At 35.7% G+C, this 13,117-nt stretch overlaps 1 long non-coding RNA gene across 2 annotated transcripts in view; it reads right to left on the bottom strand.

Moving 5' to 3' along the window:
- LOC141507407 (uncharacterized) overlaps positions 1-13,117 on the bottom strand; it is a 99,439-nt gene that overhangs the window by 62,104 nt on the left and 24,218 nt on the right. The window lies entirely within an intron of this gene.

The following is a 13,117-nucleotide window of genomic DNA, read 5'->3' as shown; positions in this document are numbered from 1 at the left end:
CATGGCTGACATTTCTCAACTCTGCTGAGCAAGGTTTTACAGACATGGACAGAAGTTACTGACAACATAGTCATCAATTACAAAATTAAATCTTATAATTGGATTTTCCCCTTATGCCCTCAATTATGCTGTCACATCATTCACCTTCCTATATTTACTGATGAACTTATAGATTATGTTTTCCTTTATCAGAAAGTTAGTTTGATTTTTTTTTATTTTTTAATCCTATATAAAACTGATTAATCCCAGACATGAAAGTACCATTTTTTTCCCTTAAGAAAAAAACAAAAACAAAAACAAAAACCAGTTTTTACAGGGAGAAAAAAGAGTCCTTTGTGAACTGATTCAAAGTATAAATATTTGGCACTTTGTCCTCAAGAAAGAAAGTTTCTCCCTTAATCGATTTTCAAAATAGGAAAAAAAAATGGGAAAGTTGTGTGGTCATCATAGAGAGGCTAATTTAAATTACTAAAAACAACAAAAAAGAAGTTTTCTTGCAAATTGTGTGGTCAGGACAGTGAATACATCCACCTCTGGTTCTTCTGGAGGGCTGGCTACCAAAAACATTACTTGTCCAAAGACATTCAAAGATTGCAATTTTGAAAGAGCTTTTGTTTAAGAATTTTATGGTTTAAATTCATACATGGAAAAAGCCCAGATTCATTTTTGTATTGTGATGAATGTAACGTTGCCTTTGTTATCATGAAAATTTCTAGCTATGGGCATCACATGCAGGTTTAAAGGAAAAGCACAATGAACTGTGCTTTCTCCTGTAATTTTTGTCAGTCACTGCCAGGTAAGTCTTGGTAAGGACAGATTTGAATTAAATTTGCCCCGTTTGAAAAGTTGTTTCTAAAACTCGTTTATCATGTGCTTAAATTTTTAAGGAGAATATTGTCAAAAACAATTTTGGATTCACCCTGAACTATTTCAAAGCTTTACCAGAACTTCACTTCACTTATTTACTGTGAGATACACGATTCAGTCACTCTTTGGTAGGATTAGGGGCTTAGCCCAAGTATGCTACAGCAGTTCCATGCTCTCCTAGTTGCATACCTTGCAAGTTCCATCCTTCCCTTAAGAAATTAAACTGAAGCTGAAGTGAGCAAAGAAGTATTTATTCTGGTTCTCCCAAGAAGCAGGTGTAGGGTATCCCATCGGGACACACATACATACGAAGCAAGAGTAAGCTTTATATATGGTTAGTTTTAGTCCTATTCCAACCCTTAGGGCTAGAATTGGTCCAAACATTTCTGGGTTACAACTTTTCCTTATCCTCCCTTAGATACCCTCCTTGACATGTTCACCCTCCCTTATCATACATCCCATGATCAAAATTGGTCGAAAACTTTACCTTAAAGTACATCAGTTATTATGCATGAAGTTAATTAAGCATGGACATTGGCTAAGACACTGTGACCAAGGTATGCATGTCTGAATCCTTTGTCACATCTCAGCCCTTCTAGTTCCCCTTATGTCAGTAAGTTCCATTCTTGCAAAACAGAATATGCTTAACTGCTAGCATTGCAATCTTTAGGGAAATCCTTATTTAACATCTGTAGAAGAGTACTCTCTTTGCAATCAAATTCCTTATCTTAGATTTACCAATCTCATTGAAGAGGCAGAACAAAAACCATTCTCTAGATTTTTGACACCATTCAGAGATAAATGCTATTCCTGTCTCTACAAGTCCAAAAAATTTTTCTTTTATGCCTATGGGTTGAAAAGCTCACTTTTAGGGGTATCAGGGAAAGAACACTGCCTAGTTAACATTAAAATAGGGTATTGATGTCATGATAAAGACTCCTAGGTTATTGGAAAAGCATAGAAAACATTGGAGAAATAAATGTTATTGGGGGCTTTGCTTTGTTTTTCCAATAGGAAGTAGGAAAGATAGATTTTCATCATTTTTCTATTTTTTTATAAAAGAAGAAGGTTCATGATGAAGAATAGTAGAAGACAATTATTCAAAGTTAACTAGGGACATATTTTGCAAGGTTTTCATAAAAGACCAGGGCATTAATGGAAGTTTTGAGTGGGGATACTAAGATGATCCAAGCTGTTTTGTTTATAGATACATGAAGATTTGGATGAGATGGAGTTTAGAGACAGGAAGGACATTTAGGAGAATAATGTAATAGCCCAGGACTGAAATGATGAGATTCTAAGTTAAGGTGGAATCTAAGAAAATATTTAGAATTGGGTATAGTTATATGATATAGTGGGAAAAAAACCTTAAAAGATCTAGAGCATGTTTAACACTTCAGTGCCTTGTGCTTTCACTTTCTCCTGATGAAGATCACAACTCTGATTTAGTACACAAATCATCAGGAAATTACTAAAGTTGAATGATATATCTCTCTTAAATGAAGTTGGTGCCATGACTGTATAAGTTGAATTAAGTTGGGTTTTAGATAATAATCAGGAACTTCATAACCTGGGCTACATTTATCTCTTTCTAGTTGAGAAGAAATTGTCAGACCTTGCTTTCATTGAGATAAGTGAGGCATCAGGGTAAAAGTTTGATCTTATAATACTAAAGAAACAGTTATATCACCCAGTGCTTCTGGAACTTTATCACAAATTCCCCCCAAGTCAAACTATACCTTATATGCTCAAAAATCACAGTTTATGAAATTCCTACTAGTGTGTAGTTGTTGCTCTTGTTGTTTTGGCAGTCAGAGCACCCAAGTCAAAGCACTGGCAGTAAAAAAGGCACATTAAGAACAGTAGTAATAGAACATTCCTCCCTAGAAACCTAGGGCACACTTTCCCACTTAAACACACATCATCAGTGGAAAGAGTAGACATGCAAAAGGATCATGGTGGAGTTTCACACTTCAGATTGACTATAGGAACCACTTCCATCTAGGATACATGAACATGGGGAAATGCATGTAGGTGACAGAAGGGGATAGAGTATATGCATGAAGGGCCAACCTGATTCTAAGTCTTTATGGACATGGATGTCTTCTGGTTATTTCACCATGATGATGATTGTATTAGATTAAGATTTGCTTAACTATCCCTGGTCCTTTTTGGAATCTTTGCAGGATATGGGAACTTAACCAATGGTCTACTGGCTTTTGGCTGTAGATGATCTCATGGCTTTGCTTGAAAGGGATATTCTTGTCCTGTAGTCAGTGACAATCATAGTCAGCTATAGTTCCATTGAGCATAAATTGTATCTTCTGCTTCCAACTTTTTCTTTCAGAACAGTCCAGTTTAGATGCTACCTCTTTTTCTCTAAAAGGAATAATGTTATCCTCCCCTCATTTTTGATTAAAAGACAGAAGTTTAAACTACAGCTCTTTTAGAGAGACAGGTCCCTCACAACCTAGTCAATAAACAAGATAAATATAATTCAGCCATTTTTTTCTGCATAAAAATGTTATAATAATTGTCAAAGTTTTATCCAGGATAAACTTTTCCTCTCCCAAAGAAAGGAAGTCTCATTCAAGGGGCTTAGTCATTTAGTACACAAAATAGCTCACTAGAGTCATACCTATAAATAATTAAATTTAAGTTTTAACATCCTTTCTGTCTACCATGGTCATTGTCTCTGTTTCAAGCATTATCTGATTTAAAAACATACAATATTAGTATTAGTATCACATGTTAATTGCCTTGTGGGAAGCCTGTGCCTTAAGAATCATTTCATGTAGGCTCTGAATCTGGTTCTTTCACCATTTAACACACAAAGCCCATGCAAACGACTCTAAGCAAGTCCAAAATCTTAGTCCAGAAATCAAAGTGATTGTCTTGTTCTTGTTTGACCAGATTCCTACCTTTTTGATGTGAATCTAGTTCATTGGTTTTAAACCTATAGACACTAAACTATTATTTAGTAGCACCATGGAGTAGTGAATAGAATCTTAGATGTAAGTAGAAGAACTATAATTTCAAATCCTACCCTTGCAAATTGCTAAGTGATCCTAAGCACTCCTTTAACTCTTCTGGGCTCCCAATTTGTTAGATATATGATAATAATACAGAACTAAACTTATAAAATTATTATGAAAATCATGATAGATTAGTGATAAATACAAAACATTGAACATCTTAAAATAATATAAAAGACAAGTACTATGAGAAAATCATGTTGGAATTTATAAAAAGTATATCTTAGAAACCTCTGACCACTCTGCCTGGGCATATTTCTTGTTCCTTTCATTTTATATTCTATAATAAAAAACAGAAGGGAAAATATTTAATAATTTTAATAATGGTGGCTGAGGGGTGGTAATGATAATCATCATTTGTGAATAGCTATATCTCTGAATGCTGTTAGCCATATACTTTCTAACTTTCATTGAGAACTTCACTGAGAAGAAAAGGACATTAGACAAAGCAGCGGTAAATTTACTTGGAAATCCATGGAATATGTCATGGTGTACATTGGGAGGGACTTTGTGAGCAAGGTCAGATAATTTTTCCTGGTTATAGCTAAAATGAACATAGCATATTACTCAGCAACCTTATTATACTTAGGATGAATGAAGACCTAAAAAATTTCATGAAACCCAAAGCTAATATCAAGATATAATCTGAAGAGGAGAATAAAGGAGATAAAGCTAAAGAAGAGAAGAAGAAATCAGGAAGATAAGATACAAGAGAAAGAAAACAAAGCCTCCGGTAAAGGACAAAAAGATGGCTACTAATAATGGAATCCACACCAATTTTGTTTTTCTGTTCCAATCAACAAGTATTTTATAAATAACTACAGGATTTGCTAGGATTTCAGACACAAAAACCAAATAGGGATTGCTTGTAAGGAGTTTATTTTATGGGTGAGAAAGAATATATATCGAATATAATGAGATCAGGACAGAACAGCAAAAGACAAAAAGGTACAGTTGAAGGGGAACAAAAATTTGGAAGATGAATTCACTTCTCAATTCTGCCACTATCCATGTGACCTAGTCTAAGTCATTTTAACCCCATCTGAGATTTGGGGACAGTTTGGGAATAAATGATCTGTAGATCTTTTTCATTTCAATGTTCTCTATTCTGTGAAAGAAGTGAAAGGGGGAAAATTGCTTTACCAACATCTTCCCATACTTAAGATTTCTATGTCTATGAAAAAAAGTACATTAGATTCTATAGAGATCAGTCTTTTCGAAACAAGCTTGGCATCTTCTAGCTACAAATAGACACAAATTCCTTTCTATTTCTATTTCTATTCTATTTTATTTAGGCACTTTCAAAGTCCCAATATAAACTGGTAAGAATTGAGCTACTGCATGCTGAAAGGAAGTTTGAGGACAGAACATATTTTACAGTCTCATGAAGACTTCATATAAACATTCCATGCCATCTACCTCATAATCTCTAACTCCTACATGCTCTGGAGGAAGAAATGCCATATCATCTACCTTACCTGCAGAAAACTAGGTGTTAATAGATAAAACCCTGGACTTGGATTTGGGAAAACCTGAATTCTAATTTGATCTCAGACATTTGCTAGCTATGTTACCCTAATATGGTCACTCAACTTCTGTTTGCATCAGTGTCCTCAAGTATAAAATGGGAATAATAACCTTCCTCAAAAATATGTCATGAGGATCAAATGAAATAATATCTGTAAGGTATCTGTCAAAGTACTAAGCACAAGGTTGGCACCATATAAATATATATTCACCCTTCTTCATTTACAATATCATTTTATTCATATCCCCAGAAGACCCAGGCAAAATACGGCCTTAGAAAACATCAAAGATGTCTAGACTTCTGCTCACCAGGCTTGTAATCTGGGTCACCAGCAATGGTAGATTAAAGTCTGATTTTCAGTATTTAATTCCTATTGTCTTTGGGGAGGGAAACAATTAATTATCATTGTCCTTCACCTGAGAGCAGAAAAGTTGTACAGTTAGTTAGAAAATTGAGAATCCTTGCTAATTCTGATGTCACTCTTGCTAGACTTCATTTTCTATGATGGCCAATATAAAGTTTTCATTATTTAATTTTATATCTTCCTTCCTCACTGAAAGTCACTAGCACACTTAAATATCCAACTCTTCTTTTTCCTAAAACCCTATGATATTTTCTATTTTTACTTCTTATACTTGTGTCAGACATGTTTCCCTGAGAAGTAGACTATTACAGATTTTAAGGGTTTTGCTCAGCTATTCTATTTTGCAAACTTTATATGTGCTAAGAAAATTTATGATGCCTTGATTATTTAAGTATAGGCTGATTGATTGGTGGCACAGTTGTTCCCTTGATTGATAGACTCTACATAGTATCTCATGTCAGTGAAAGAATAATCCTACCATAAAAAATAAAAACAGGTATTAAATTGACTTCCTATCCACATATATTTTGAATGAATAAAGTTCTCTTCTCATTCCAACTTTCTTTCATTCCAGATACTGGGAATGATTTTTAATAATCCATATGATGTGATTAGATTTGGAATTCATGGGGGGGAGGAAATTGTAAATTCCACATATATTGACATATCCCTCATCTCAAAATTTCCAGTTTTTTGCTAGTTATAAATCAGACCAATAAATATTTGTTGAATGCCAACTATGTGCAATACATGGCCTAGGATTAGGAAAATGTTCTTCATATTTCTTCCTGTATCATTGGCATATACAATAAATGAAGTCTTCCTGGTTCATGATTAGGATATGGATTTCAGAAAGTACTTTTTTCATACCTAATAGGGTAAACTAATACTAGGTATGAATGTAAATGAATTCCTGTTTTTATCCTGTTGCCAGCAACACTTAAATAAGCCCAAAGAATTGGAAAAAAATTAGATGCCCATTAATTGGGGAAATATAAAACAAATTCATATATGGGTATAATGAAATTTTACTGTGATGTAATAAGTGGCAAATAAGAGAAAAATGAAAAATATGAGGCCAACCCAAACTTTTGATTTGACAATGTATTAGAATTATTTTTAAATAATGAACTAAAAACAATAATTTATTATTGCCCTTAAAGTTCATATTGCTACCCAAACATTACAGGATTTTTTCAAATGATAAAATTTTGTGAACAAAATTATTTTTGTTAATTTTGAATATATGCTACATTGTATTGTGTTGTAACTTCAACTACATAAACTAAATATTTACAATTTAGAAATCTGAGGGACCTACTTTAATGAATAGGAAGGAATGGGTCACAATTAGTACATGTCATATAAAGTAAATATTTATCTCTAAATTATTACAGAAATATATTCTCTTAAATATCTGAATAATGTCACCTTCTGATACTGTTAAGACTATATATTTTGTTTGGTAAATCCTTTTTCTTTTAGATAGTACAAAAATGAGAATATATCCCTATGATACCCCTATAATTATTTTCATACATTCCAGTCAGGTTTGGATAAATCTATCAAAAAAATTAATTAAATACTTAATAAACATTAATTAAATACCAGTCACTGGTATAGGTTCTGTAGATACAAGCTCAAAAGTGAAAAAGAGAGGCAGCTAGACCACTTAGCATGTGGGGAGAAGAATTAAAACAAGCTTCAAATAGTTCTAAATTGTTATGACCCTTACACTCTGTTTTCCTTTCTCCAAAAGCAAAATGGGCATAAAACTAACACCTATTCTACAAGATGTTTTTAGGATCAAATAAGATAATATTTGTAAAGATCATAGCATAATACCTGGCAAGTAGTATATGATATATAAATGCTAGGTGGTGGTGGTGGTGATGATGATGATGATGATGATGATATGATGATTTAAAATTCATGTTTTCATTTTCAGTTGAATTATTAGGTTAGACATCAGAGTACAAGAAGATGAGAAGGGAGAAGAGAAAGAGTAGCCCATGGATCTAAAAAATTTGTTGTAGGAGTTTGACTGAGCGTTAATAATTGAACCTATTTCTCACATCATTATATAGTCATTTTAGGTGTAATTAAACATGATTGTTCTTTATGGTGTAAGGCAGACAACATAGATTAAGAATCTTTGTCATATTTCAACATGTATTTGAATGCTAACTAAAAAGCTTGTTCAACAGTATGTCTAGGTGGCACAGTGGATAGAGCACTGGTCTTGGAGTCAGGAGGACAAGAATTCAAATCCAGCCTCAGACATTTGACTCTTTCTAGCTGTGTGACCTTGGGCAAGTTACATAACTCTGATTGCCTTGCATCCAGGGTTACCTCCAGTCATCCTGATTTATATCTGGCCACTGGACTCAGATGGCTCTGGACAAGACAGTGAGGCTGGTGATTTAGCAACAGCACCCCCTCCCTCATACAATTCATCACTTCCTCGATGTCAGGGTCTTCTTCCAAAATGAAGGACAAACATTATTATGTCTTTCTGGGACAGAGAGTATTGTTAGAGAATGAATGGTATGGAGTTGAACTAGAGTTGAGGAACAGACTAGATTGCTTGAGAAGAATTTAAAGATCTTTTAATGACCCTAAATTTCCAACAAACAAAATTTAATCATTTTAATAGAAACATATTACTGGCATTCCTACATATCAACAAGGTATGGATTACTATTGTCTCCAAATTACTCATGATCAGAATACAAAGGACAATGAGAAAGGGTCATATAAACATGCTGTAACCATACACCAAACGTTGCACTCCAAATTATAGGAGTAGGGTATGTTATAAGTCAGTGTTAGAAAGAAAAGATGGGCTGGTCAAGTGGCAAGGATAATGAGAGAGAGAGCCAGAGTACTCCATTCTGCCTCAATATATGAGAAAAAGACACAGGATATCGCCCCAAATTAGGAAAATCCATTGTAGTGAACATTTGAGAGAAAGGGACAAGATTCATATCAGAAAGGCAGGTGTGCATGGGTTATGATTCACTTATTGGAGTAACTTCAGAATCAGTTACATCACTGATTCATTTCAGCAAGTTTTTAAAATTAATTTATTTTCATCCATAGGCACACATATTTTCAAGTTGCAAAATTTCCCTCCACCCTCCCTTCTTATCCCCTTCCCCTCAGTGGCAAACAGTCAGGTTAGTCTTGTACACACAAATTTTGATAAATATTTACAAATTCATAATTTTTGGCATGAGGAATTAAGATTAAGGGAAAGAGATACGTAAGAGATAATTTTTATAAAGTGTTCAACAGATTTTGAAGGGTTGCTTTTTTCTGTTTTTGTTTTGTTTCATTTTTCTTCCTCTGGATAGGGATAATATAGTCCATAGCCAGTCAAATACAGTTGTCCTAGCTTTTTCTCTGAACTGCTGAAAGGAGATGTTCAAAGTTGTTCATCTTATAATGTTGTTGATGTATACGCTGTTGGCACTACTCCCTTCGCTCACCATCAGATCCCATAAGTCATTCCATGCTTCTCCAGCAACCGACCATTTATGGTTTCTTATAGAACAATAATATTCCATAGTATTCATGTAACATAAGTTGATTAGCCATTACCCAGTGGATGGGCATTCCCTCAATTTCCAATTCTTTGCCACTACAAAAAGAGTTGCTATGAATATTTTGGAAAGTGTAGGATTTTTCCCATTTTTTATAATTTCTTTTGGTTATAGACCTAGAATTGGAATTACTAGGTCAAAGGATATGAACATTTTTATTGCTCTCTCATTTGAACAAGTTTTAAAGAAAGATAGCAGAGCCTTGGGAATAGAAGTCAATGATTTAGGAACACCCAGGTACAACTACTGTAGGACATAGTGTAGTTAAATGACCACTTAACCATTCATAGCCCAAGGCAATTATGATGATAAGACTAAGTTACAGACAAATTGGCAGTTTAGTGGTATGGAATGAACTTCCATAAGGGATAAGGATTGACTCTAAGGACTGAGTCCTGTTGGACTGGGACATGAAGCAGTTGGGCAAGTCACCACTGCTGCCCCTCTGGGTTCTCTCCAGAGACTGGGGCTCCATACAGCTCAGCAGAGCAACATAATCCTATGAAGGGCAAGCTGATATTGTCCTAGTGCTAAAGCTGATGCCAATTATTTCATACTGTGTAGCTCAGAGGTGGAAAGTCTGATTGGAAAGGCTGTATGGAGGCAGGTTATGATATATCAGGTTGCCACAATCTGATGCCATAAATCAAATGGTGGTGCTTGCCTTGCAATGATGATGCAATGTGGTACCTTGATGAAGTGGGAGGAACGAATTCCTTAGCAGCCAGATCATCTCCAATAGTTCAGTTTCCCATCAGTCAAGCCATGAGGTGGAACAATTCTGATACATTCAAGTGAGAAGGATGCCTTTCACAGAATAAGCCTCCCCAAAATATTGATTGTAGATTTCATGCCATCATATAACTTAGTTGGTTGGTATGGTCTCAGTACTGAAGGACTAGTTGTTATAGTAGTAGTAGTAGTAGTAGTAGTAGTAGTAGTAGTAGTAGTAGTAGTAGTAGTAATAAGTAGTAGTAGTAGAAGTAGTAATAATTGTTATTGCTGTAGGATGAGTGCATATTGATCATTATGATGATGAATGGCAAGAAATATGATGATAGGCAGTATATGAAAACTGGAAAATTTGAAAATGGCTGGAGAATGGGAAAATGATTTTTATGCTTTAATATTTGTGTTTAGGACCAAAATTGTGGGTGAAGTAGGTTAAACCAGATCTGCTAAATATGATTCTGCCTTTCATCAGTCAAATGACTCTTCTGCTTCTTTCTTATAACCTCTTATGAGAAAATCATCATATTAGGCATAGGCAACCAGATTCAAATCCCCATTTCCTCTTTTGAATGATATTTTTGTTTAATCCACTACCTTAGGGGCAGGTAGGTGGCAAGTAAGTAGAGCACCAGCTCTGGAATCAGGAGAACCTGAGTTGAAATCCAGTCTCAGACAATAATTACCTAGCTGTGTCACTCAACCAGATTGCCTTACAAAAACAAAAACAAAATACATGACCTTCATTTTACATTATACCTCCCCTGTCTCTGTTTCAGTATCTCATTCTCTTGTCAATAGACTACAACTTTTCCATGTGAACTCTTAGTGCGATTTCCTAAATTCACCCAGAAGCAAAAAACAGTTATAGGAAAGAAATTGAAATAAAACAAACTTAACAAAGATTATGGAATCATCAAGTTAAGAGCAGGTATAGCTATAAGGTTTTGATTTTCCTCATAAAAGTCTTATCACTCCTCAGTTTTCTTTGGTCAAATTTCTTCCAGTCTTTAATTTGCCAGTTACCCAAGGGTCTGTTGTTGGTCCTCATCAAATTTTTCTAAGCATCCTCTTTTTGGTGAATTTATCTCCCCAATGAGTATAATAATCATTTCTCTCCAAATGATATTTCTTTCAAGTCCATCCCTAATTCAAGTCAATCAACATTTATTAAACATTATTGTGTTCCAGGCACTGTACTAACTGTTGAGGATAAAATGAAAGGGAAAAAACATAAAATATGTTATTTAAAGTTTTCAAATTCTAATCTTTCAATGATGCTCCAAATATACAACAGAAACTGCCTTCTGGATGTTGCTACTTGCTTATTTCAAAGGCATTTAAAACTTAGCATGTTTTAAACAGAAATAATCATTTATCCCTTACACATGTCCTTCTTCCAAATCCTTGTGGTGAAGATGTCACTGTCCTTCCAACCATCTAGATTTGAAACCTATTATCCTTTCCACCCTTCACTATTCAATCAGTTTTCAAGTTTTATTGATTCTCCCTTTACTGCTGTTGTTTTTCTCATATCCAAGTTTTATTGATTCTCCCTTTAGTGTGGTTGTTTTGCTCATATCCATCCAACATCTTCACATAGTATCTTATACAAATAAGGAACTTAATAATGCTGAACCATTAAACTGAAATGTATATTGGCACAAGATTCATTGGGCTAATGATGACCATTTCTCATCTACCTGAACTCTGACTCAATCTAGCTATAGGCAAAGGCTTAACAAGTCCTTTATCCAGATACAAGTTTCTATCACTCTCATAAAACTGTACTTATTGCTGAATCTTCTCACAAACTTCATAGGCCAAGTTTTCTGATGAAAATGGTACCATCACATTAGCAACTCTATTCATGTTAGATATGCCATGGAAGGCTTTCTTCTTTTATATCTAGAAAATATGATAGATTTGCAATTTACCTACAGCAGTGATAGAAACATCAGTCCCCTTAATGGCAAAGAAAAGCAATTTCCCCACATAATATTATTAGCTATTTTGCTTTCTTTTTCCTATATTACAATTTATTCTTACCTTCCCTAATGATTCTTTTTTCCTCATCAGGTGTATCAACAAAAATGAAATCACTGTGGCAGACAATAAGAGATATATATATGCCGGGTTTTTATTTACAACGCCGGCTTCTTAATGCTAGTCCGTCCTCTTACTCACCAGTCCAACGCGTGGTGAGTCTTCGGGGTACCTCCGGCCCCCACTCTTTGATGGGGGAAGAACCAGACAGAGCGCCTGAGGTGGGTCATGAGTCTTTATTCTTCTGTGATCACATTCCCGCTCCCCCCCACCTCTCAGCAGACACTTTTATCCCTCCTGTCCTCCCTCCCATGAACTCTTAAACAATGAGGGGCCGAGTTCTGTAACATTCCTTTATAAGGGGATTATTTTATCCCTTCTGTCCTCCCTCCCATGAACTCTTAAACAATGAGGGGCCGAGTTCTGTAACATTCCTTTATAAGGGGATTATGTTTCCCCCGCTAAGCGACCACCAAGCCTCTTCCCCCCGCCCCCAACATCTCCCCCTTTCTGTTTTACAAGGTTATCACTTGGTGTGACCTTAAGCGGTGCTGAGGTTAGCCTTAAGCGGTGTCATTTCTACTGGCCTCTGATAGCCGGGGGCGAGGAACCCTGTCTTAGGTCATCTCCTTCAACCCAGGACCTTGCCCGTCCTAGGCGCCCGACACCCTCAGGGCCTGTCTTAGGTGGCTGGGTCAGGAGAAGTTGCCCGTCTTGGGGTTTACCTCGTCTTACCCCTAGGTGTCACATGTCATGCATGGCGGCTAGCCAGACTTGGGGATCCTCCCCCGTCTCCATGGCCATGAAGGCTTTCTGAGTAAGAAGCATATAGCCCCTCTGTTAGCTAGGCGGCAGAAACAGACAACAAGTAGGGTGATTCCCAGAATCAGCGTCCTTGTTCACCCTCAAGGGGGTACCCTCCCGCCATCTGGCAATCCCTCCA

This window comes from Macrotis lagotis, chromosome 1 (assembly GCF_037893015.1).
Source record: "Macrotis lagotis isolate mMagLag1 chromosome 1, bilby.v1.9.chrom.fasta, whole genome shotgun sequence".
Lineage (NCBI taxonomy): Eukaryota > Metazoa > Chordata > Mammalia > Peramelemorphia > Peramelidae > Macrotis > Macrotis lagotis.
The sequence above is the reverse complement of the archived record's forward strand: the minus strand, read 5'-3'. Positions and strand labels throughout refer to the sequence as shown.